The sequence below is a fragment of the Lissotriton helveticus genome, chromosome 3_1 (genome assembly GCF_964261635.1).
Source record: "Lissotriton helveticus chromosome 3_1, aLisHel1.1, whole genome shotgun sequence".
Lineage (NCBI taxonomy): Eukaryota > Metazoa > Chordata > Amphibia > Caudata > Salamandridae > Lissotriton > Lissotriton helveticus.
The window spans coordinates 366,698,995-366,725,770 of record NC_136061.1 but is presented as its reverse complement, the minus strand read 5'-3'; the positions used below and the strand labels follow the sequence as shown (position 1 = coordinate 366,725,770).

At 46.1% G+C, this 26,776-nt stretch overlaps 1 protein-coding gene across 1 annotated transcript in view; it reads right to left on the bottom strand.

The window, feature by feature from the left end:
* Positions 1-26,776, bottom strand: part of SEZ6 (seizure related 6 homolog) — a 1,048,734-nt gene that overhangs the window by 107,994 nt on the left and 913,964 nt on the right. The window lies entirely within an intron of this gene.

Genomic DNA, 26,776 nt, shown 5'->3' with positions numbered 1-26,776 from the left:
CTATCCATCAGCATCCATCCTTTATAAATGTCTCCATGTTCCATTTCAATGTTCTCCTATCACAAGCAGATATGATCCTATGTTTATATAATTTCCACTTTATATAGTGCAACGACTCACGCCAGCAGGAGTATCTCGGCGCTTAGCCATCACAGGCACCCGCAACAGACTAAAACAAAGGAGGGATATACATGGCGGCAGAGAGAGCTCTTGTAATGATTTTGCATCTAACACAAAATGGGTCATGGTCACTCTCTAGGCACTTTACTACCCTCAAATGTACAACCAGGTGCCACAGTGCATTTCTGAACAGAATGCAATCAATCAGATGGAGCCCCTGTTCCTCCTGTATTATCTGAAGCAGTTCGACTACTGACTACTGAGGAAGCTGAGGTGACATTTCCCTAACAGATTTAGGAGCAGCCTTCCCTTTCTCGAGTTGTACAGTTTGATGGCATTTGGAATATCTGGTGCTGGACTGCCACAACTCCCTTCCTCATCACTAATGGGAGTGTTCCACAGTCCTATTGGAGGACAGACATTAAAGTCTCTGCATTTTATCATGACAAGCTTGACAATATTTACGTTGGACTTGATACCTTAGGTTTTATGTGAAGTAGTACCGACTGTTCCTCCGGTTTTCCATACTGATCATAGCTCACATAGCTATTGATTATGTTAATTATTAGTGTTTACATTGCCTCTGACTCTTTGAGCAGCCTTGTATGTGAGAGCCACGAAGGCATCCTGGATGATGGTGTTTTGGTTGCTTTACAGTTTATCTTTGGCGCAGTCCATGTTGAGAGGGTCTCCATTGCCCTCCCTCTGTTAGATCTGATCGCTTCTGTAGCAAATTCAAGGTATTCCGCTGGTGCAGATTCATCCATATTATTGTCTGCCTACCACGTCTCCTGGAAGCCACAGATCTCATGAAAATTAACAAAAGACAGCCAAACATCATACTCAACCTTAGATTGTAATCCAGCAATGTCCCATGACAAAACAGAAAATTCATCATCGTGGGTTGAAACATTGTTTTCAGGAATTGTACAGTGTATAGGCCCAGGAGATGGGGCATCGCTATAGTTAAAAAAAAGGGAGGCAGAAATGACTTGGGGGCAGATTTACAAGCCCCGTATGACACATTTGCGCCACTGTTGCATCACTTTTGTGATGCAGCGACGGCGCAAAGGCAGCACCATGCTGTGTGGTATTTACAACGTGACGCATCTAGGGAGATGCGTCACGTTGTCAAACCCTGCGCCACTTGTGGGTGTTCCGGCACGGGGGGGGGGGCGTTCCAGCGCAGGAACGCCTCGTAAAAGTGGCTGAGTGAAATCTACAAGATTTAACTCAGTCACTTTTACGGCCATGCTGAGTCAAAACCCTGGCCTACTTGAAGCAGGCGTAAGGCTTGACGCAGCATGTTAGGCATAGGGGTACCCTGAGGCTTGCTGGAGCTGCGTCGCGCTTGCGATGCGACGCGACTCCAGCAATGCGCCGCCTTTCCGCCGGGGGAAGCAACACGCATCTGCCCATCCGTGCGTCATGGTGCGCCCCATTGTAAATGTGGAGCATCAGTGGTGCGCACAGGTGGTTTGGCGTGTCGCAACTGTTCTAGCATATCCCTGCTGATTAGCAGAAATGCGCCACAAGTTGTATATCTGCCCCTTGGTTTTTAGCTAATTCATGCAGCTGGCAACCACGACCATTACTGTCGTCGTCATATGTATCAGGGTTAGATTCAAGATTACTTGACTGGTTGTTTACTACAGCTCTTTTGTTCCTCCCCCTAGTGACGATCATATTTTTTGGCCTCAATGGTGATATATCAATCCAGCTGGAATGCTGCTTCAGGTCTCCTACAAATGTTTGCAGCTCTCTCTGTATTACTTGTTGATGATCTGAAGGTCCTTTTGCCCTGGGTAGGATAGATCCTTCTCTGATAGAAGGAAGTCGATCTCCATAACATGCAATTGATCTACACTATAAATACATATTTGGGATTTTTTTTTTTAATAAAGTTTTAAATAGCGCGAACAAGATGCTGCAGGATATGAGAGCGCTTTACATCAGGATGGAAGGAAGGACATAATCGGCATCAAGTAGGAGTAAAAAAGACAAAAATACAGGACTAATCACAGATTCCAGGACAATTGAACCATGGAGGGGAATACATTAAAACAGGTATAAGCGGGCAATGAAGGGGGTCACAGTATGCGGTAAAGAGGAGCAGTTACAAATGATGGTACAATGGTCGTAGGAAACAGTGTCTTTGAGCAGATGAGCATAGCCCAATTAGGGTAAGAATTTATTCATAAGGAATCTAATGCCTTCCAATTTGAATGCCGTCGTTGAGGAGATTCTGCGTACTTCCGGTGGAAGAGAGTTCCATATCTTTGAGACAGCGCCAGAGAAGGCTCTGTGACAAGTTCTCTTTTTGCTAAGGATGAGTGGTTTCAAGAGGAAAATATTGGCGCTTCTGGAGGCTCTTTCACCACGAGATAGCTCAAGTTTTTGGGCAAGGTACCTGGGAGTATTGAATTGAAGGCCTTTGTGCCCCAGAACGGCAATCTTTAACTGAATTCGTGCTTCGTAGGGCAACAATTTCAGAGATTTTAGGACTGGGGATATGTGCTCATTTCGTTTGGTGTATGTAACCAGTCTAGCTGCTGTGTTCAGTGATGCCCTTAGTGGAGCCAGGGTGTATTTGGGAAGGCCGCAGAGGGTAGCGCTACCGTATTCATGCCTCGGCAAGACAAGCACTTGGACCACCTGCTTGAAAACATTTTGTGGAAGGAAAGGTTTAATATTTCTGAGTGTCCTCATCAAGTGGTTTGCTCCCTTACGCACCTCCATATAAAATTCCACCTTGCTAATAACTGCACTGCATTGCGACTCAGGTGCATAATTATAATGCACCATACCTTTCATCTCTCAAGCGGATCTCAAACTAGCAGTTCAATCATTGGTCATTTCGAGGATTGAATATGGTTGCTCTACTTTGGCAGGTCTTCCTAAAATTTCCACACCACCTTTAAAAGCATGCCTTAACGTAGCTACAAGAATTATCACCGGCTCAAGAAAGTTTGACCATATCTCTCCTCATCTGAAAGCACTAAACTGGTTACCGTATGAAGCCAGAATTCAACTAAAAATGGCATGCATCACTCACAAAGCGCTTCACCACAATACACCAAGATACCTTGCCCAGAAAATTGAAATATCTGGAGGAAATAGACCGGCTAGGAGTGCCAAGGAGCTGGTTCTGAGACCACCCTTATTCAAGAAGAAAAGAACATATGGTAGAGCTTTCTCAGGAGCAGCACCCAGGATCTGGAACTCTCTTCTGCCAAACATTAGGAAAATAACAAACACAGTGACTTTCAAGAGGGAAACGAAAACATTTCTAATGAGCAAGTTCCTACCATAGCCAAGATGGCTCTGCTGTAGCAACATGTCAAAGTCATACCCTAAACTCTGACTCTAATCAACTAATAGTCATGTGCGTGAAGACATCTCCTGAACATACCTCGGGCCACTGTATTGTAGTTAGATTACTGTATGGGCCACTGTATGGGAGTTTGAATAATCTATTATTTTTAGGACATAACTCATTGGGAGATAGCCGCTCAAAAAGTACTATACAAATTCCTGGTCACAGTGTCTAGATGAATATAGTATGATTAGGAAAAGGTCATCTAAAAGGGACTGCAAGGAGGAAGTCGAATCTTCCAACTTAATGAGTCTCTTCACATATCTTACTAATGCACTGCATAATATTGGTAACACTGTAATTTGCCTTTTTGTGTTGTTTGCACTCTTAGTTCAAAATTTTATTCGGATATAGTTGCACTATGATAAACTTGTATCTTTGCTATGTACTAAACGTGTATCTATTCTACCTCATATAATGTAAAGCGCTCTGATACCCAGGGTCTTGATCGCGCTATACAAAACTTTTAAATAAATAAATAAATAAATACAGGAGAATGTGACACAGCCTCTTTCTGGATATTTTATATTGTATAGTATAAATTGCATAGTGTGTGTTGTGTATAGTGGTAACATCAGGGTCTTGCCAGACAGTCTGTAGCCAGACCCTAAAAAGAGGAAACTTTGGCCCAGGGTTCATAAATGTTAATGGTAACACTGAAAAACCCTAAAAATTTGCTAACGGTAATGTTAGGTCTTAATACCTTGAAAAGTTTAATCAGCTGCAGAGCTAGAAAACACTGCAGCGGAAAAAGGAAATCCACCTCGAATTAGTGCCCTAATGATGACCCAGGAGAATATTATGGCGGCACATAGTGACTAAGAAATTAAGTTTTGTTCCTGTCACTACAAGTACGTGGAGCATTCCTATTATATCATACAGACAATTAATCCTTCAAAGAAGACAAATACGAAGATCTCATAATCCAACTTCAATGAAACAAAACCCCATGATACGGGATCTGGATACTTCAGATATGTAGTCTGCTATGATCATGATATGATCCAAACTATCTAACCCTTTTTGGTTTCTTTGAAGGATTAATTCTGTCAGTATGATATGAGAGGATTTGGATTTTGAGATTTAAAATTTGGGAGTTTTGTTGAAGAACCATCAAAATTTAATTATTTGTTATAGAAGGATATACGTTTTGAATTTTGAGCAGCCCTGAAGAAGCGGCAAGATCGCAAAACCCGTGTTGGCTGTTTGGAATGGAAGTCTGAGACGATTTGTATTATTGGAATGATATAATAAACTGGAGAAGGAGATGATTCCAAATTTGAATAAAGACATTTTATTTCGAAATTAATTTGGAGAGGGTATTCTTTTCAGGATTCCAAACTTTTATATGGACATATATAATGTACTGGTTGGGTGACCAGAATATCTGAGAATACAGAGCCGGGCAAAACTTCCTGTCACCCCTAAATAGAAAGTTACTAATAGAATTTGAACACCCAATGGAACAATATTTTTGTAAACAATATTTAGGATACTATACTCATGTCAGATAATATTTCTGTCACTCGTGCTATGACTTGCAACCTAGATTGCCTGGTATCTTCATAACACTAAATCCAACTATTCCTTGGTAAGGTATATTAACAAGCGTGATGAGTAGATGAATCATGGATATTAAATTCAGGGCCATACTAGCTGGCCGAAGGTCCTTAATGGTTTTCAATGAGTTTATTGGGCAGAAGAACTGTCTATCTCTGGGGTTGGCCATCAACCTAGGAGCAACAGCGGGATGAGGAATAGGCAGCTTGGTAGTGCAACGGTTTTAGCTAAAACCTATTTGCACATATTTAATGCCAGAAAAGGCCCACAACTAAACAAATTAGTAATCTTCAGAGACTGTAACATGTTTGAAAAGCTGTTTCCGGTTGTGAAGCCTCAGAAAAAATGTTAACTGACAGACGGTAAGTATTGTCTCCGTTCACATGCAATATCAGTCTTCACACCTTGGGCCAGATTTGCCCAGCCATTTTCTCACTAAATTTCAATTTACATGTGCAACTGGCATGGTTTAGGAGTTCAAGCAATTCACAAAAGTTGAATGTGCACTTGAAAATCGATTTACTCCTGCATAATACTACCCAAGTATGGTGTAATATTATGCGTTAATACATTTTCTAGAAGGGATTGTGAGTAGCTGTTTTACGCTAGAGAGTTGAATTGCACCTGATATTCACCAATATGTACACAACACTTTACCACCATGGAAACTATTGCAGATATACACGTGTTAAGACCACAAGTAAATTTCTTTCCAGGGTGTGTAGGGAGTGATTATCCCCAAAAATTGAGAGGGAGCAGGGTAAGGGTTTCTCCATCGGCTAAATTATTTTCCCTATGGTTAAACAAAATAAAACAAGGAAAGTGGAGCTGCGCTTATGCGAAGACATTTTTGCCGGTCGGTAACGGCCGAAATGACCGAATTTCAGCCCTTACCGAACGGTATTGCGCATTTGAGATGTAGGTGGCCTAAATTGCAAATGCGGTAATTTACCGATTCGGTATTTTAAGGAATCGGTAAATTACCGATTCCTTAAAATACTGAATCGGTAAATTACCGAATTTGCAATGTAAGGAGCACTCAAATGAGTGCTTTTCCCATTTTAGGATTTGTTATTTGTTGGTGGTAAATAAGGAATACCTTTGAAAATGCAAATCAGTGCACTTTCAATTGTGCCATGTGGCAGACATACATGCCCTTAGGGCATGTATGTGTGCCAAATCTGCACACAAGCACGATTCAGGGGTGCAACAGGGGGTCAAAATGACACCCTGGCACCCTTGAATGTGTCCCCCATTTTACCGAATCGGTATTTACCAATTCGGTAATTGCCATTCATTCCTATGGGCCTCCAGGCCCATAGGAATGAATGGCAATTACCGAATCAGTAAATACCGATTCGGTAAATACCGAATCTTACCGATTCGGTAATTTTCGCCGCTTTTTTTGTTACATAGCATTTACTGATTCTAAAATACTGAATCGGTAAAATTCGATATTTTAGAATCGGTAAATGAAATTTACCTACATCTGGCTCTACGCACCCTACCGACTATTGCGGGAACGGTTGCCACACGCCAGAGTTGGAGGCGCTGCGAGCAAGTTACATGAGCTTTATGGCTTCGCTTTAGCTAAAAGAAATTTCCACTGGGTCACACCACAGAGCTTTTCAGGCATATTTAGCCAAGAACGGTACTGACTGGGAACCTAGTGATTGTGAACCGAGAGGGCTCCCTCAAGGAAGCTTTGTACACCGATGTGTGCTCACCTTCTACAAATGCGTTCAAAAGCTGCCGCATAAGAAATCAGAACATCTTGGTCCTGATGAGAACCCAACAAAGAGTTGGGTTTGAAACGCGTCGACCCCGTTTTTGTGTCCCTGTCAAACAAATTGTATAGATTGATTACATTTTCAAAAGGACGAGTTAGTTATTTTGATGTATGGAAGGGTGGTAATTTACAAGTATCCCTACATCTTCAATATTAGTATTTGTGATTTTTCGTTTGTCGCAGGGATTTAAGAATTTGCTCACCAGCTTTTCATTAGCACTGGTGTTTTTGTGTTGATGTTATGAGAGAGTGATTGATGGTTGTGACTGATTGTGGGAACGGTGTGTTTGAGTGAGAATCTGGAGTGTTGGTGGGTGTCACACTTGAATGTAGTTAGTTGTATACAGTAGCGGTCGGCAGTAGGAGTTACTGCAGGGCGGTGACGTGGCCAGGGGGAGGGGCAGGGTGGGGGGTACTAATGTATGGATTACGGAGTTTTACAGGTAAGTAAACATTTAAATAAATAAAACGTATTTCGTTGCGCGCACTGCATCACATTTGGTGATGCAGTGCGCGCAACAAAATTCGTTTTATGTATTTAAATGTTTACTTACCTGTAAAACTCCATAATCCATACATTACTACCCCCAACCCTGCCCCTCCCCCTGCCCACGTCACCGCCCTGCAGTAACTCCTACTGCCGACCGCTACTGGTTGTTTATAGCTGTTTTTTGTATTAGATATAAGGTTTGTCACACATGTTTTTGAAGCACTTTTGATAAAATGTGTTTTAAATGAATTTCAAAATTAAATAAATAAATGATGGATTCATTTCTAGACGGACGTATATGTTTGATTCATATAGCCTAAAGAAAATTCATCTTTTTGATTGTGGCTCAGTACTGGCAACTGTTTTGTTTTGATGATATATGGACTCAGCCTTACTGAGGTGAGTCAAGGCCCTTGGGTGTTTTTTACTACAATGTGTAACTCTGGCACTGTGAAATTAGACTGATCAATGTGCCACTGTGGAACTGGGCTGATCAATGTGCCACTCTGGCACTGTGGAACTGGAATGATCAATGTGCCACTCTGGCACTTTTCCAGTAGGCGGCAGGCCAGCCATCTGCTTTCAGAGCATAATGGGCTGCCTGTCTCATTCTAGGCCCGACTGGTTTGAACATTTTCGTCAGTGCACGTTTTGGTTTCCAGTGCAGCCTTGCCTCCTTGGAAAAGTTAGTGAGCTCCTAAAAATCTCAGTCTCAGTGTGAGAAGTTGGCCTGGTATATGATGCTCACTAGTTCTAGTGATCACCTTGTACCATGCCAAGCAACCCTTATGGTGCAGGTTGTAAAGTCAACCTTATAGACAAGCTATCCTAGGGGTAGCATGGACTAAGCAGTCTTAGGCTAAACTCTGTAAAGGCATGTGAAGCAAGCTGTTTTACCATACACAATCCCCTTGAATACCAAATGAAAGGACACCACACAGATATATATTGAAAATATATATAGATTTATTTCTACAAATAACCTTGATACTCTTTATGAGCACAGAAGCAAATGCGTTAAAACAAAACACAGTTTAAATACACAAAAGTTGCACAATTATGGATGAGCCCTAGGGGCCACCTAAACCATATACTAAAATAGTGGTATAAGAACCACTATGGGGAAAGTGAAGAGGCCTAGGGCCTGGGGAATCGCTGGAGCTGTTCGGGACTAGCAGTGAAGAAGTCGGGAAATTCCCGCGGGACTCGGGTGCAGTGCGGAAAGTGCACGCTTTACCAATGCAATGTCAATGGTGCGTAAAAGTTACAAAGTTAGTTATTAAGGAACCTTCCGAGTGACCTAGAAGGATGAAACTTTAGACACAGACACTAGAGGTGTGTACCAGTGTGGGAACACCGGCGTTGCTGAATTACCTCACCCACAGGAAGCGGGTGCACAGGGTCGAAGTAGTGTCGGGTTTCGTCACGCAGGTCGATGGTGCTTGGAGCTGAAGATGCTGCAGGCAGCTCAATGTGAAGAGTTCCGGTGGATCCAAGGGTGGATCTGAAGAGGTGAAGACCTGAAAGCAGAGGGGACAATGTTCAAAGTCACTAGCCAGTGACTACCGTGGAACCAGATTGGAACCAGGCGATGTCGGGTGCAAACAGGCGTCGAGGTGTAGCTTCTCTCTGCAGCCACGTGGACACGAGGGGTTGAGGACGTCCAGGAGTCAATCACGAGCTGTCCCACGCAGGCTTCTCGCTGTTGGCGGTGTCGGAAACTTGATTGGCGCAAACAGGCCTTGGCTAATGCAAACCACGCGGGAATCGAAAAAGGCTTGTTACTCGGACCAGCAAGGTCAGAGCAGGTGCTCCCTTTTACAGGAGCGAGGGCAAGTCTGGAGCAACCAGACCCGCAGTGTAAGTTGAAGGTTTCGTCGCCAAGATGGCCGCTAGCCACGTGGCAAGTGGACGGGATGGCGCATCGAGTGGCACAGTGCAAAAGGGACCCACGCAGATCGTGGAGATGCTGGGGGCCTGATCTTCGGTGCAAGGGCTGCTCGAGGTTGGGGCTTCTCAAACCCCAAAGCACAGCATTGAGAGTGCCTCTGATGCTGCGCAGTCAGCGTTTCGGGGGTCTTCCAAGAGGTCCGGTCCCACGTCTCTCGGTGCCTCCACGGGTCCCTTCTTTGCAGGGACTGTGGATCGGGCTGTGAGAAGTCTGGGAGTCTGGGTCTTGTCAGGCACTGGGCTTGGGCTCCGGCGGAAGGTGGCGGCAAAGCAGATGTCGAGTTGCTGGTTGGTGCCTGTGTTCACAGGGTGGTCACTCCTTGGCCACAAGGGAGATTCTCTTCCATCTTCTGTGCAGCAGAATGTCGAAGTCCGGTCTTCTTCTGTATTTCAAGTTGATTCAGGATGATCTGAAGTCTCAGAACACAGCTCCCACTCTTATTCGAATCTGGGAGGCCGGATCACCTACTAGGTCCCTCCTCTGGGTGGAACCAGGAAGGGGAGTGGTTACACCCCCTTTCCTTTGTCCAGTTTCGCGCCAGGACTGGGGCAGGAATGCCCCAGCACCGGTTTGAACTGGCCTATGCACAGGGACACCTTGTGTGCCCCAGGCATGTCTGATTCTATTCAGCCTTGTACTACCCAATACACAAAATCCTGTCTGGGGTGGTGCTAGCACCTCCCAAGGCAGGAAACCCTTTGTCCAAGCTGCCCTCGCTGGAAGGACTCCCAGCAGCAGGAGGTCAGACTTGTGTCTGTGGTGGCAGCATCCATTTTGTGATGCTAAGGCTCTGTTTAACTTTAACCGGGGTTCAGGCTAGGTACATGTCGTGTCCCTCTAGAAGGGTGGAATGCTACCCCCGTCGCCAGAACTGGCGAGGGAGTAGTATTCCAATTCGTATGACACCTTACTCGACATGTTTTGATAAAGCCAAACCAAAGATAGCATTTAACCGCGAGGTTCATAATGCACTTAAGAGTATATGGTATGGCAGTATCATGAAACAGCTAAAGGACATGGTTCCAAAAGCTGCAGACAGGCTCAGCTCATGCCAGAGCACTATCTCACATATTCCCAAGCACTCTGCCTCCAGGAATGATGAGGCCTTCCATAGGAGTGGCTGATAGGGACACATGTGTCCATTTTAGGTTAGGTATAGGCATACTACACCTAAGAAAGGGGTGATTACACCAACTTACCCCAGCTGAGTGATCAGCCAGTTGTGTCAAATATGGAGGCCAGGCCAGGGGTGGCACAATACATGCTGCAGCCCCTGGTAGGCCTTGGAAGCACCTATGCCCTGGGTACCTGGGTACACTGTTACAGGGGCCAATAAGGTGAACCAGTTCCAATGTCGTTATGCACCTAAAGTACATGGGTAACAATTTAGAGAGAGAACAGCAGGCTGTGGGTCTGATTGGCAGGCCCACAGCCACATTAAGTCATAAACCAATGAAGCAAAAAGCAAAATTTTGGGGTGACCATAGGATAGCAGACCCTACTCTCCTACACAATCCCCCCCAAACGCAGGGACATTAGACTAACCTTGACCAGTTGTGTCTTCATGTTCTAAGTGGAAGTACCTGGAGAGACCATCTGCATTACCATGGTCAGTCCCTGGGCGGTGCTCCACTGTAAAGTCCATCCCCTGTAGGGAAAATGACCACCTGAGCAGTTTGGGGTTTTCACCCTTCATCTGATTAAGCCATAAGAGGGGCTTATGGTCGGTCTGAATCTTGAAGTGAGTGCCAAACAAGAATGGTCTCAACTTCTTCAGGGCCCACACCACAGCAAAGGCCTCCCTCTCAATGGCTGACCAACGTTTCTCTCTGGGGGTCAGCCTTCTGCTAATAAAAGCAATGGGCTGGTCTTGACCATCTACATTAAGTTGTGAAAGCACAGCTCCCACTCCCAACTCAGAAGCATCTGTTTGGACAATAAACTCTCTTGAGTAGTCAGGACTCTTCAGGATAGGTGCAGAGCACATGGCCTTCTTCAGGTCATCAAATGCCTTTTGACAGTATTCTGTCCACTGAACCTTTTTGGGCATCTTCTTGGATGTCAGATCATTAAGAGGAGTCACAATGGACCCATAGTTCTTAACAAACTTCCTGTAGTACCCAGTCAGGCCCAAGAAAGCTCTGACCTGAGTCTGGGTAGTTGGAGGAGTCCAGTCCTTTATGGTCTGAATCTTACTCTCCAGTGGTTGAACTTGGCCTCCACCCACAAGGTGGCCCAAGTACACAACCTTACTCTGCCCTATCTGGCACTTGGTTGCCTTGATAGTGAGGCCTGCCTTTTGCAGAGCCTCTAGCACTTCCTTCAGGTGGACCAGGTGATCCTCCCAGGTGGAGCTAAAGACAGCAATATCGTCCAGATATGCTGCACAAAAGTCATCCAACCCAGTAAGGACTTGATTCACCAACCTTTGGAAGGTGGCAGGTGCATTTTTCAAACCAAAGGGCATCACCACAAACTGGTAATGCCCACTGGGGGTAGAAAATGCTGTCTTGGCCTTAGACTCCTCAGCTAACCTGATTTGCCAGTAGCCAGCTGTCAAGTCAAATGTGCTCAAATACTTGGCAGAAGCCAATTTGTCTATGAGCTCATCTGCCCTTGGAATTGGGTGTGCATCTGTCCTGGTGACAGCATTGAGTCCTCTGTAATCCACACAGAACCTCATCTCTCTCTTTCTATCTTTGGTGTGAGGTTAGGGGGCCAGAACCACTGGGCTAGCCCAGGGGCCCTCTGAAGGCTCAATGACACCTAACTCCAGCATCTTTTGCACCTCAGCCTTGATACAGTCTCTGACATGGTCAGGCTGCCTGTAAATTTTGTTCTTTACAGGAAGACTATCACCAGTGTCCACCACATGGGTACACCAGTTAGTCTGACTGGGTGTCAGGGGGAACATATGTCGATATGACTGCAAAACCTGTCTACAGTCATGTTGCTGATGTTCAGTGAGGCTGCCATCTAAGGCCACACCATCAACTGAGCCATCCTCAGGATTCTGAGTCAGCAGGTCTGGGAGAGGGTCACTCTCTTCCTCCTGCCCCTCATCTGTAGCCATGAGCAAGCCCATGTCTCTCCTGTCAACATATGCTTTCAGCCTGTTAACATGGAGCACCCTGTGGGGGCTCCTGGGAGTTCCAAGGTCCACCAAGTAGGTAACCTCTCCCTTTTTCTCAAGGATTGTATGGGGTCCAGACCATTTGTCTTGGAGTGCTGCTGGGGCCACTGGCTCCAACACCCATACCTTCTGTCCAGGCTGGTACTCAGTTAGGACAGCCTTTTGGTCATGCCAGGCTTTCTGTAATTCCTGGCTAGCCTCAAGGTTTTTGGATGCCTTCTCCATATACTCAGCCATCCTGGAGCGGAGACCAAGTACATAGTCCACTATGTCTTGCTTGGGCTTTTTGAGAGGTAACTCCCATCCTTCCCTCACCAGACATAGGGGTCCTCTTACAGGGTGTCCAAACAACAATTCAAAGGGGCTGAAGCCAACACCTTTTTGTGGGACCTCTCTGTAAGCAAACAGAAGGCAGGGCAGAAGGATATCCCATCTTCGCCTGAGCTTCTCAGGTAATCCTTTGATCATGCCCTTTAGGGTCTTGTTGAATCTCTCAACAAGCCCATTGCATTGTGGATGATAGGGAGTGGTGAACTTATAGTTGACACCACATTCCTTCCACATAGCTGTCAAGTATCCTGACATGCAGTTTGCACCTCTATCGGATACTACCTCCTTAGGAAACCCCACTCTGGAGAAAACTCCAAGTGAGGCCCTGGCCACAACAGGAGCTGTTGTGGTCCTAAGTGGAATTGCCTCTGGGTACCTGGTGGCATGGTCCACCACCACCAGTATGAATCTGTGCCCAGATGCTGTAGGGGGATCCATTGGTCCAACAATGTCAATCCCCACCCTTTCAAAGGGCACCCCCACCACAGGTAATGGTATTAGGGGGGCCTTTGTGGTACCACCTGCTTTGCCACATGCTTGGCAGGTTACACAGGAGCGACAAAACTCCTTTGTATCTTCTGACATGTGAGGCCAGTGAAAGTGACAGACAAGTCTGTCCCATGTTTTGTTCTGGCCTAGGTGTCCTGCTAAGGGAATATCGTGTGCCAAGGTAAGAAGGAAGCCCCTAAATTGCAGAGGTATGACCAACCTCCTGGTTGCACCAGGCTTGGGGTCTCTACCCTCTGAATAAAGGAGCCCATCATCCCAATAAACCTTATGGGTACCTTGAGCATTCCCAGCAGCCTCAGCAGCAGCCTGCTGTCTGAGGGGTTCAAGAGAAGGACAGGATAACTGAGCCTGCCCCAAGTCTGCCCTAGAAGGTCCCCCTGTCCCCAGAAACTCAACCTGATCAGGTTCAAACTCTATAGGGACAGTTCCTTCAGGGGTCTAAGAATCATCTTCCTGTGAAGGCTGATCCTCACTTGTAGGCATTTGGGAAGGCACAGCCTTTACCCTCCTGTTCCTTGTCTTTGAAGGTACTTGGTCCATTGTTCCAGGATCCAAGACCTGAGGTTCAGAGAGGCACTTTTTGGCCTGTGACCTGGTCACAGCAAGGACATGTGATGATATCCCTAACATCTCTGCATGAGTCCTATACTCAACTTCTGACCATAGAGAGCTCTCCAGGTCATTGCCCAACAAACATTCTACTGGGAGATCAGCACTAACCACAACTCTTTTTAGGCCAGTTACCCCTCCCCAGGAAAAGTTAACAATTGCCACACTACGTGTAGTATTGACATTGCTGGCATTGGTCACCAGGTAATTATCACCTGGTAGGTATTGTCCAGGGTCCACAAAGCTAGGCGTCACCATAGTGACACTGGCACATGTGTCCCTGTATGCTTGAGCCACTTTTTCATTAATTAAAGGTGTCTGTCTGTACTTGCCCAAATTATTGGGACTGACAGTAGGGGAAAAATCAATCTCCCCATCACAAATCAGAACAGCCTGTGTGGGGACTCTGACCAGGTCAGAATCTCCATCAGTTCCCAAGGGGATACCCACTACCCCCTTAGTCTGTGGACCAACACTGCCAACTGTACTAGTGGGTGCAGGTGCCTTAGGGGCTGCAGTGTTGGGGGCTCCACCCTTTTTACAATCACTTGTCCAGTGAGTGGTGTTTTTGCAAAAGCTACACCAGGGTTTTCTTTGACCTTCTTTCTTCTTCTTCTTGGAAGTTTGGGACCCACCCTCAGTATTAGTTTGGGGCCCTGTTGAAGACTTCTGGTCTTTAGCTTTCTGCTACCCACCCTTCTGGTCTGTTTTCTTTTGGTCACCACCCTGGTTCTGGTTCTGGTTCTTTTGCTTAACTCTGGTTCTAACCCATTTTTTTGCCCTCTTTCCCAATTCTTGGGGAGAGGTTAGATCTGAGTCAACCAAATGTTGATGCAACTGCTGGTTCTGACAGTTATTTAAAATCTGTTCTCTCATAAGCAAATTGTACAATCCTTCATAGTCTGTAACCTTACTTCCCAGCAACCAGCCCTCCAGAGCCTTAGTGGCACATTCAACAAATTCAGACCAGTCCTGAGTCTGTGTCTTCTGGGTGTCTCTGAACATTAACCTGTACTATTCAGTGGTTAAGCCTAACCCATCAATCAGAGCACTCTTCAGGACCAGGTAGTTTCTAGAATCTCCATCACTAACTGTGAGGAGTCTGTCTCGGCCTCTACCTTCAAAGGAGAGCCACAAGATTGCTGCCCACTGCTCCTGAGGGACCTGCTGTACTTTGCAAGCTCTCTCAAGTGCAGTCATCCATTTGTGGATATCATCCCCAACTTTGTAGGGGGGCACAATCTTACTCAGGTTTCTATTGTAATAGGACCTGTCTTTATCCTTAGGGATAGTGCTGCCACCAGTGGATTCTAATCCACTCTCTCTAGGCTGCCTTGCTCTAGCAAGTTTCTCTTTGGCCAGGGCAACCTCTAACTCTTGCCTCTGGATCCTAAGTTCAGCCTCTCTCATTTTGGCCTCATGTTCCCTTCTCTGAGGGCTAGTCAACTCCCTTCTGGAGTTGCCATGAAAACCTCTATAAACATGGGAAGTATTGGACTCACCTGAGTGATTCCTCCTCCTCCTATGCTCCTGGTTAAGTCCATTTGGGGGTCTGAATGGGTTGGACCCACCTTCAGTCCCAAATAAGCTTAGGTTAGCCTGGTTAAGCCTGCTGACTAACACCTGGCTATTTCTCTCATCATCAGACCCACTTTCTTCCTCCTCCTCCTCTTCTTCCTCATCCTCTGGCTGAGTCTCTCCAGTGACCTGGTCTTCCTCATCTATGTGGATAACAGGGGCAGGGGCATCAGTGTTTTCTTCTTCAGAAGGAGAACCTTCCTCACCAGTCCCTGAGGGGCCTGGTTTGGAGTTCTTTAGAGCTTCAGACTGGTCTAACAGCTCTCTGAGGTGTCCTGCTGTAGGAGTAGGACCTGTTTTGATTCCTCTCATGGAACACAGTTGCCTCAGTTCCTTAAATGGAAAGATAGCAAATTTGGATGGTGCCCTTGGAGGGTCACTCTCAACAGAGATGGGTCCAGTGGATCCCTCTGCTCCAGACATTGTCAAGTCAAGTCAAAAGATCTTTATTCGGAATAAAAACATCCATAAAAGTACGACAAAGATTAATTAAAACAATACAGTTCAGTAATATGTCAGCTGGCTAAAAGACAAAAGGCCAGTCAGTCAATTTCACATTAATATACAAAGTGTCCCTCATTGTTAAAAACAACAACTTTTACACAATTTAAAAAGAAAAAGATAAATTCTAAGAACATGGTTAAAAAGGATGAATATTATCAGCATCATTAATAGGTCCACATCAGTAATGTGCAAAAATTCAAAAATGTGCAAATAAGATTACAAAGTGCATAAAGTGCAATTGTGCGGATGTTATACATCAATATGTAAAGTGGCTCGTGAACAGACAGCAGCTTTGAGGAAACAACTCACTCTGAATATCACTTCATCTGATCCCAGTAGTAAAAAAGACCTCAGTGCAGTTTAAAACTAAACAAATTATGTTTTCTACAATAGGGCATTAAATAATGAGCGGAGACATTTTTGTAAAAACCACAGAAAAACAAAAAGTGCATAAGGCTCTGTTTCATATTAGGATTACATGGGCAATACAAGGTTTCTAAATGTTTGTTGTAGCCCAGAGGGAAGTTTAGTAAATTTACTATACTCCCATCTCAAAAGCGAAACAGTAACCTCCTATTCCATCTGCCAAGGTCTAAACATAAATACCTATGTGGGGAACCTGGATTTTTAGTGTGAGGTTCATAATAACCCTTGTATTTTATGATAGTACACTTTGACAGGTTCTTCCTCTCACGCTCATCTCTATACAGCTGATATAATGCCCTATGAATAATAGTTTTATGAGTACGATTTATTAAACTGGGTGATGTAAACAAAAAACCATGTCCTACGCTATCAAGGCATTCTTTTACAGATTTTAGCCATGGTATACAGTGTGCCCTATCACACTTTAAACAATCCAAGATTATATCACGGGTGAGGGTGGCTGCCGGGTTAATCCATATCTTTAGCCAGAAGAGTGCTGGTCTAGATTTTACAAAGTCTTCTATATATGAGATGTTTAGTTCACTGTGGCATATATAGTGAGGGGAACAGATAACCCCACCCAGCACCTTCCGGCAAAACCTATTTTCTTCGGTTTGGATATGGGTGCAATTTGTATAACCCCAAACCTCGGCGCCATAAGTACCAGTTGGGATGCATTGGGTTTGGTAAATCTTTACTAGTGGTGAAATCACATCAGCATTGTTGGGTTGTCTCAAAGAAGTGACACAGTTTATGGCTTTACCCAACTTATTCCTGGCGTAAGATACATGTGGTTGCCACGAACCAGTATTCGAGAATAGCAGCCCCAGATAGGGAAAAGTGCAAGTACTTTTCAGAACATTTAACCCTGATTTAATCTCAGGAATTTTATATTTTTTAGGGCCACAGCTCATAATTAAAGATTTTTTAAAGTTAGTGGTCAGACCAAGGTCTGCCATAAAGTGAACAAAGCCTGAAATTAGGGAACGAAGTGCCTTTGGTGTGCGGCCGATTAGGACCGCATCATCAGCGTAAAGGAGAGTTGGTATGGGGACTCCATTTACATGGGGACATCATGTGTAGAAGTGCTCAACCAGCAGCTAAGGTTATTTATATAAAGAATAAAAAGGAGGGGGGCCAGCACACACCCCTGTCTGACCCCCCTACCAATCCTGATGTCGTCAGAGACTTCGCCAAATTGGTTAATACGCACTCGTGCTCTTAAATCACTGTGCAAAAAAGCTAAAAAGTGGACCAAATAATCATCTAAACCATAATTAAGAAGGGTGGGCCAGAGACGGGAACGGTTTACAAAATCAAATGCAGAACTTAAGTCCATAAAACCAAAATAAAGAGGGGATTTTTTAGCAATGTTATATTTTGCCATAATCAGACTAAGGTTCAAGCATTGTTCTACCGTGCCAACATTACTACGGAAATCAAGCTGGCTGGGATGTAGAATCTTACTCTCATCTGCCCAGGTTCTAATCCTTTTAAAGATAACCCTCCCCAAGACTTTCAAAGTGTTATCAATTAACGAAATAGGGCGGTAGCACCCGGGATCCAGCCTATCGCCCTTTTTAAAGATGGGGACTATTGTACTGCAAGACCATGTTTCTGGAATTTGCTCATTCGTTAGATTGTTAAAAACGTTACATAGCAATGGGGCCCAAAAATCAAGCTCAAATTTTAACTGATCAATTGAGAGCCCATCGGGGCCAGGCGCTTTATTTCCGGCGCTTTCAAATATGGCATCCTCAACCTCAGACACAGAGATGTTAAGGGGGCTTAAAGGGAGGGAGGTTAAAGGGGGGTTGTCTGGTGTAGCATAAATCTTAGCAAAATGTTCAACCCACGTAGGACCAGTGATGTTACAATTGATTGCTGTTAGGTTTGAACCTAAAGATCTTAGCTTCTTTACCTCACTCCAAAACCCAGTAGTGTCTTTCAATTCGGCCGAGCGTGCCAAAGAGAACCCCAGTGGGTCTTAACCAGTTCATTTGTTCTGAGCCGTAGGGTACATTTATACTCTGCTCTGAGTGACCTTATTTGGGAAATGTCCCTGGGTTCTGCTTTTAAAGCGGCTCTCAACTGCCTATTTGCCTTAGAGCAAGCAGCATCAAACCATCTGGGTGTTTCCATAGATTTCCTTAAGACTGGTTTGGAGATCTCACTTTTTATTACAGAGCAGAGTTCTGTGAATGATGTAATAATATTACCCCCATGTGCATCAGTAGTGAGACAGTTTTCAATCAGGGCTGGGTGTTTTTTAATGACGTTTGCCAGGATTCCCCTATTATCCACGCCCCTCCAAATTACCCTCAAGTTATCTGTCGAAACCTCCAAGTTTCTTGCACCTATTTCATTTTGTGTATGCTTGCCCCTCGGAAGTAATAGGTGAATTACGATAGGGTAATGGTCGCTATATACTTTGCAGACAACTTCCGCCTTCGTTAAAACATTTGCAACAGGAGGTGAAACAAATACATATTCGATTGTGGTACCGCTCCCATGGCCAATGAAAGTTGGAAAGGGGGCAGAGCTGGTTTCCTTGCCAGCATGCTCCATGCAATTTACAAGATCTCTAGTTGCAAGGAGATTTGACAGTTCTGTGCCTCTCCTACATGGGGGATTTCTAGAATGTATATGGGCATTGAAATCCCCTCCTAAACAGATACCGTCAAATTTCCCATATTTCTGCCCATCCGTGATTCTATCAATAAAATCAAATAAAACAATAAAATTACTATTAGGTTGGGACAAAAAGTCATTATTGTAAAAATTGATCAGACATAGCCTTGTCTTTTGAATATATGATAATGCCATGAAGCTTGGAGAATCGGTTTGGAGTGTGTCGACTTTAACTTCTGCAGCTATTTTGACCCAGATGGATAAGCCCCCGCTAGGGCGGCCTAAAGAAGGGGTTGGAACGATCCTATTATAACAGCTGTACCCCTCAAGTAACAAATCATCGGTACACCAAGTTTCTTGGAACATTAGTACGTCGTGGCAATTAACCCAATCCTTCCAGGATGTAATTTCCATTTTAGCCTTCAGGCCAGCAATGTTCCAGCTGAGGATTGACAAATTTTTGTCTGGCTTCGAGCAAAGGCCCTGGTCAGTTCCTGGGGAGGGTATAATTGTAGAAAGCCCATGTTGTTCACATAATGTTTCAAGTAAAGAAATTTTTGGTGTTAGCAGAGGAGCCTCAGATGATGTTCCCACTGTGTGATCAAGAACTGGACACGCAGGGACAGGTTCTACCGTAGTAGGGGACAGTCAATCCAGTGTTCCCTGGTCATGAAGTATTGAGAACCTGTTATGTAGAGGGAATACAGGTGGTGGCTGCATCATTTTGTGTGGGGGACGGTAAAAGTAATTTAACGATAAAGGAGTCACCACAGTGGATGGGCCATGTTGAGCAGAATTTTTGTTTAACAGAAATTTCGCAGTGCCCGGGTTCCTAAAGTTAACTACAATACAGTCCCCGTTAATGTTTTTAAAAAGAGGACCTACCCAAGTTACTCGGCGTGTGGATATAATTTCTTTAGAAATATCATAACCCACCCCCTTGTACTTAGCTAGCCAGTCGATACATTTATTATGCAATTGGACCCACGATTCTCCTTGCCCTTCCCTAAGGGGTGGAATGCCAGCCAGAACCAAGACGTAGGGACACGCCTCAGGTGGCAGATGTAAGGCAGGGCCTTGATGTTTAACAGGCCTGGTGTCTACGTCAGGAGTCTTATTATAACGTTGGCGTTGGCTGGAATTAATGGACGTCTTCTGGGTTATAGTGCTTGTAGCAGGGTTACTGTCATGATTGGTTTTTGAAGCACTAGTAAGAACAATGGGAGGCAAAGGAGATTTATTCAAGGTAACAGAGGGATTACTTTCCCTTATGCTTGTAGTCGCCACAGGTGTTATAGTTGTGGGTAAGTTAGTGGCAACCTTAGGTTCCTTGGCCCTATTTGTAATATGATCGCTGCTAGTTAACGCACGGGTGGTGGATTCCAAGTCTTTTAACAGGCGTTCACCTCTTAGTTTATCCAAACAAACTGAGCCTTTTCTCTTGGCATCATCATTTTTGATTAAATTTTCCAGTCTATCAAGTCTTTTAAAAATATTATTAAATTGTTTGATCATTTGACCTTCAAGTTGCTTACTAATTGTATCCGCGATAGTCTCAATTAGATTCCCCTCAGATTTTGGGTTGTAGCCATTTACATTGAGGAATTCGGTCTGAGTGGAAATAGACACTGAGTTAGGACCATCATCGTTTACGACTACAATGTCATCCAACTGAGGTTGGTCCTGCACGGATACTATAAATTGCTTTTGTTTCTGTTTCTTACCCCTACTCCACATGCTTTGTGGTGTCGGTTGATTGGCACTCCTGAGGGGCTGCTTCCTTTTGTCATATGACAGTTTCACTGGGCCCCTTTTACGCTTAGCTCCTATGTTCTCAATAATCTCAGTAACTTCAGTTGTTGGTGGTAATGAGATGGAGTCAGGAGCTACAACTGGGACAGTATACACAATAGTATTTTCGTCTTCCTGGACAATGGGAACACTGGCAACAGAATGGGGTGGTTTAACCACGATGACTTCAGGGGTTATGTGCATATTACCACTTAGATTCCCTGTTGGACTTGTTGCACTTGAACGTGATCTGTTAGTTGAACCTGGGCCCATGGAAAACCTCCTCTCGGTTTCGGCAATTTCATTGAATGCAATGTCTATCAAAGACTCGAAAGATGTAATCAGAGATGCAGAGGTTTCAATGCCCTGAGTAGCGGAAGCTGAGATATTACTGTTCCCAGTAGCGTTACAATCACCCATTTTTTGAAAGCTTGCTGGAGTGCTCACCTCTCACAGGGGATGTCAGGGGGGTGGCCCGCCCGACCACTGCTGACCTCTGAGGGCCTTAGAGGGCCCGCCCTCTGCCCGGGCTCCGCCCGGCGCTGCCCGCGCGCGTCCCGCGACGCGGAGGGAGTGTCTGGACTTTGTAGCGCCTCCGGGCACGAAGGCAGCGGGAAACAGGAAGTGCACGCAAAGCCCGCTGGGAGCTGTAGTCTCCTGCCGCGTTGGTAGAGCGATGGCGGCGAGACCTACAGCATTCCCCACCCAGGGACTGGAGCTGCGTGCTGGCGTGCTGGCGAGATGACAGGTGAGCTCGCTTCTGAGTTGACCCCCCTCCAGACATTGCTCTAGTGTGGTGGATGTGTTGCAATCTACCTACACTTGTGTTTTCCTACCAAACCTATCTAGTAGTTGTAGTCAGGGTGTGCTACTCCCTATCCTCTACAACAACTAAGTTCAGTAGAACTTAAGTATATCTAGTCTTGTTTTAGTGTACCTATCAGGTACCTGTATGATCTTTCAAATGATACTTTCAAAGATTGTAATGGTAAAACAACAGCAAGCTCAAATCCCAATCCGCTGCTCACCAATGTGAGAAGTTGGCCTGGTATATGATGCTCACTAGTTCTAGTGATCACCTTGTACCATGCCAAGCAACCCTTATAGTGCAGGTTGTAAAGTCAACCTTATAGACAAGCTATCCTAGGGGTAGCATGGACTAAGCAGTCTTAGGCTAAACTCTGTAAAGGCATGTGAAGCAAGCTGTTTTACCATACAGAATCCCCTTGAATACCAAATGAAAGGACACCACACAGATATATATTGAAAATATATATAGATTTATTTCTACAAATAACCCTGATACTCTTTATGAGCACAGAAGCAAATGCGTTAAAACAAAACACAGTTTAAATACACAAAAGTTGCACAATTATGGATGAGCCCTAGGGGCCACCTAAACCATATACTAAAATAGTGGTATAAGAACCACTATGGGGAAAGTGAAGAGGCCTAGGGCCTGGGGAATCGCTGGAGCTGTTCGGGACTAGCAGTGAAGAAGTCGGGAAAGGCCCGTGGGACTCGGGTGCAGTGCGGAAAGTGCACGCTTTACCAATGCAATGTCAATGGTGCGTAAAAGTTACAAAGTTAGTTATTAAGGAACCTTCCGAGTGACCTAGAAGGATGAAACTTTAGACACAGACACTAGAGGTGTGTACCAGTGTGGGAACACCGGCGTCTCTGAGTTACCTCACCCACAGGAAGCGGGTGCACAGGGTCGAAGTAGTGTCGGGTTTCGTCACGCAGGTCGATGGTGCTTGGAGCTGAAGATGCTGCAGGCGGCTCAATGTGCAGAGTTCCGGTGGATCCAAGGGTGGATCTGAAGAGGTGAAGACCTGAAAGCAGAGGGGACAATGTTCAAAGTCACTAGCCAGTGACTACCGTGGAACCAGATTGGAACCAGGCGATGTTGGGTGCAAACAGGCGTCGAGGTGTAGCTTCTCTCTGCAGCCACGTGGACACGAGGGGTTGAGGACGTCCAGGAGTCGATCACGAGCTGTCCCACGCAGGCTTCTCGCTGTTGGCGGTGTTGGCAACTTGATTAGAGCAAACAGGCCTTGGCTAATGCAAACCACGCAGGAATCGAAAAAGGCTTGTTACTCGGACCAGCAAGGTCAGAGCAGGTGCTCCCTTTTACAGGAGCGAGGGCAAGTCTGGAGCAACCAGACCCGCAGTGTAAGTTGAAGGTTTCGTCGCCAAGATGGCCGCTAGCCACGTGGCAAGTGGACGGGATGGCGCATCGAGTGGCACAGTGCAAAAGGGACCCACGCAGATCGTGGAGATGCTGGGGGGCTGATCTTCGGTGCAAGGGCTGCTCGAGGTTGGGGCTTCTCAAACCCCAAAGCACAGCATCGAGAGTGCCTCTGATGCTGCGCAGTCAGCGTTTCGGGGGTCTTCCAAGAGGTCCGGTCCCACGTCTCTCGGTGCCTCCACGGGTCCCTTCTTTGCAGGGACTGTGGATCGGGCAGTGAGAAGTCTGGGAGTCTGGGTCTTGTCAGGCACTGGGCTTGGGCTCCGGCGGAAGGTGGCGGCAAAGCAGATGTCGAGTTGCTGGTTGGTGCCTGTGTTCACAGGGTGGTCACTCCTTGGCCACAAGGGAGATTCTCTTCCGTCTTCTGTGCAGCAGAATGTCGAAGTCCGGTCTTCTTCTGTATTTCAAGTTGATTCAGGATGATCTGAAGTCTCAGGACACAGCTCCCACTCTTATTCGAATCTGGGGGGCCGGATCACCTACTAGGTCCCTCCTCTGGGTGGAACCAGGAAGGGGAGTGGTTACACCCCCTTTCCTTTGTCCAGTTTCGCGCCAGGACTGGGGCAGGAAAGCCCCAGCACCGGTTTGAACTGGCCTATGCACAGGGACACCTTGTGTGCCCCAGGCATGTCTGATTCTATTCAGCCTTGTCCTACCCAATACACAAAATCCTGTCTGGGGTGGTGCTAGCACCTCCCAAGGCAGGAAAATCTTTGTCCAAGCTGCCCTCGCTGGAAGGACTCCCAGCAGCAGGAGGTCAGACTTGTGTCTGTGGTGGCAGCATCCATTTTGTGATGCTAAGGCTCTGTTTAACTTTAACCGGGGTTCAGGCTAGGTACATGTCGTGTCCCTCTAGAAGGGTGGAATGCTACCCCCGTCACCAGAACTGGCGAGGGGGTAGTATTCCAATTTGTATGACACCTTACTCGACATGTTTTGATAAAGCCAAACCAAAGATAGCATTTAACCGCGTTGTTCATAATGCACTTAAGAGTATATGGTATGGCAGTATCATGAAACAGCTAAAGGACATGGTTCCGAAAGCTGCAGACAGGCTCAGCTCATGCCAGAGCACTATCTCACATATTCCCAAGCACTCTGCCTCCAGGATTGAGGAGGCCTTCCATAGGAGTGGCTGATAGGGACACATGTGTCCATTTTAGGTTAGGTATAGGCATACATAGGGAGAGGTGTGGCGCCGCGGCCAGGGCGACTGACGCTGGAATCTGGGGATCAGGGTTCGATCCCCGGCTCCGGCGGCAGGTTAGCCCAGCACCATGTGACTCTGGGCAATAGCTTGCTTAATCTTCCCGACGGCCCCCCAGCGCCTAGAGACCCTAACGGGTGATTGTGCGCTATACAAATGTGGATTATTATTATTATTATATACTACACCTAAGTAAGGGGTGATTACACCGACTTACCCCAGCTAAGTGATCAGCCAGTTGTGTCAAATATGGAGGCCAGGCCAGGGGTGGCACAATACATGCTGCAGCCCCTGGTAGGCCTTGGAAGCACCTATGCCCTGGGTACCTGGGTACACTGTTACAGGGGCCAATAAGGTGAACCAGTTCCAATGTCGTTATGTACCTAAAGTACATGGGTAACAATTTAGAGAGAGAACAGCAGGCTGTGGGTCTGATTGACAGGCCCACAGCCACATTAAGTCATAAACCAATGAAGCAAAAAGCAAAAATTTGGGGTGACCATAGGATAGCAGACCCTACTCTCCTACACAACCCCCACCCAAACGCAGGGACATTAGACTAACCTTGACTAGTTGTGTCTTCATGTTCTAAGTGGAAGTACCTGGAGAGACCATCTGCATTACCATGGTCAGTCCCTGGGCGGTGCTCCACTGTAAAGTCCATCCCCTGTAGGGAAATGGACCACCTGAGCAGTTTGGGGTTTTCACCCTTCATCTGATTAAGCCATAAGAGGGGTTTATGGTCGGTCTGAATCTTGAAGTGAGTGCCAAACAAGTATGGTCTCAACTTCTTCAGGGCCCACACCACAGCAAAGGCCTCCCTCTCAATGGCTGACCAACGTTTCTCTCTGGGGGGTCAGCCTTCTGCTAATAAAAGCAATGGGCTGGTCTTGACCATCTACATTAAGTTGTGAAAGCACAGCTCCCACTCCCAACTCAGAAGCATCTGTTTGGACAATAAACTCTCTTGAGTAGTCAGGACTCTTCAGGATAGGTGCACATGGCCTTCTTCAGGTCATCAAATGCCTTTTGACAGTATTCTGTCCACTGAACCTTTTTGGGCATCTTCTTGGGTGTCAGATCATTAAGAGGAGTCACAATGGACCCATAGTTCTTAACAAACTTCCTGTAGTACCCAGTCAGGCCCAAGAAAGCTCTGACCTGAGTCTGGGTAGTTGGAGGAGTCCAGTCCTTTATGGTCTGAATCTTACTCTCCAGTGGTTGAACTTGGCCTCCACCCACAAGGTAGCCCAAGTACACAACCTTACTCTGCCCTATCTGGCACTTGGTTGCCTTGATAGTGAGGCCTGCCTTTTGCAGAGCCTCTAGCACTTCCTTCAGGTGGACCAGGTGATCCTCCCAGGTGGAGCTAAAGACAGCAATATCGTCCAGATATGCTGCACAAAAGTCATCCAACCCAGTAAGGACTTGATTCACCAACCTTTGGAAGGTGGCAGGTGCATTTTTCAAACCAAAGGGCATCACCACAAACTGGTAATGCCCACTGGGGGTAGAAAATGCTGTCTTGGCCTTAGACTCCTCAGCTAACCTGATTTGCCAGTAGCCAGCTGTCAAGTCAAATGTGCTCAAATACTTGGCAGAAGCCAATTTGTCTATGAGCTCATCTGCCCTTGGAATTGGGTGTGCATCTGTCCTGGTGACAGCATTGAGTCCTCTGTAATCCACACAGAACCTCGTCTCTCTCTTTCCATCTTTGGTGTGAGGTTTGGGGAACAGAACCACTGGGCTAGCCCAGGGTCCCTCTGAAGGCTCAATGACACCTAACTCCAGCATCTTTTGCACCTCAGCCTTGATACAGTCTCTGACATGGTCAGGCTGCCTGTAAATTCTGTTCTTTACAGGAAGACTATCACCAGTGTCCACCACATGGGTACACCAGTTATTCTGACTGGGTGTCAGGGAGAACATATGTCGATATGACTGCAAAACCTGTCTACAGTCATGTTGCTGATGTTCAGTGAGGCTGCCATCTAAGGCCACACCATCAACTGAGCCATCCTCAGGATTCTGAGTCAGCAGGTCTGGGAGAGGGTCGCTCTCTTCCTCCTGCCCCTCATCTGTAGCCATGAGCAAGCCCATGTCTCTCCTGTCAACATATGCTTTCAGCCTGTTAACATGGAGCACCCTGTGGGGGCTCCTGGGAGTTCCAAGGTCCACCAAGTAGGTAACCTCTCCCTTTTTCTCAAGGATTGTATGGGGTCCAGACCATTTGTCTTGGAGTGCTGCTGGGGCCACTGGCTCCAACACCCATACCTTCTGTCCAGGCTGGTACTCAGTCAGGACAGCCTTTTGGTCATGCCAGGCTTTCTGTAATTCCTGGCTAGCCTCAAGGTTTTTGGATGCCTTCTCCATATACTCAGCCATCCTGGAGCGGAGACCAAGTACATAGTCCACTATGTCTTGCTTGGGCTTTTTGAGAGGTAACTCCCATCCTTTCCTCACCAGACATAGGGGTCCTCATACAGGGTGTCCAAACAACAATTCAAAGGGGCTGAAGCC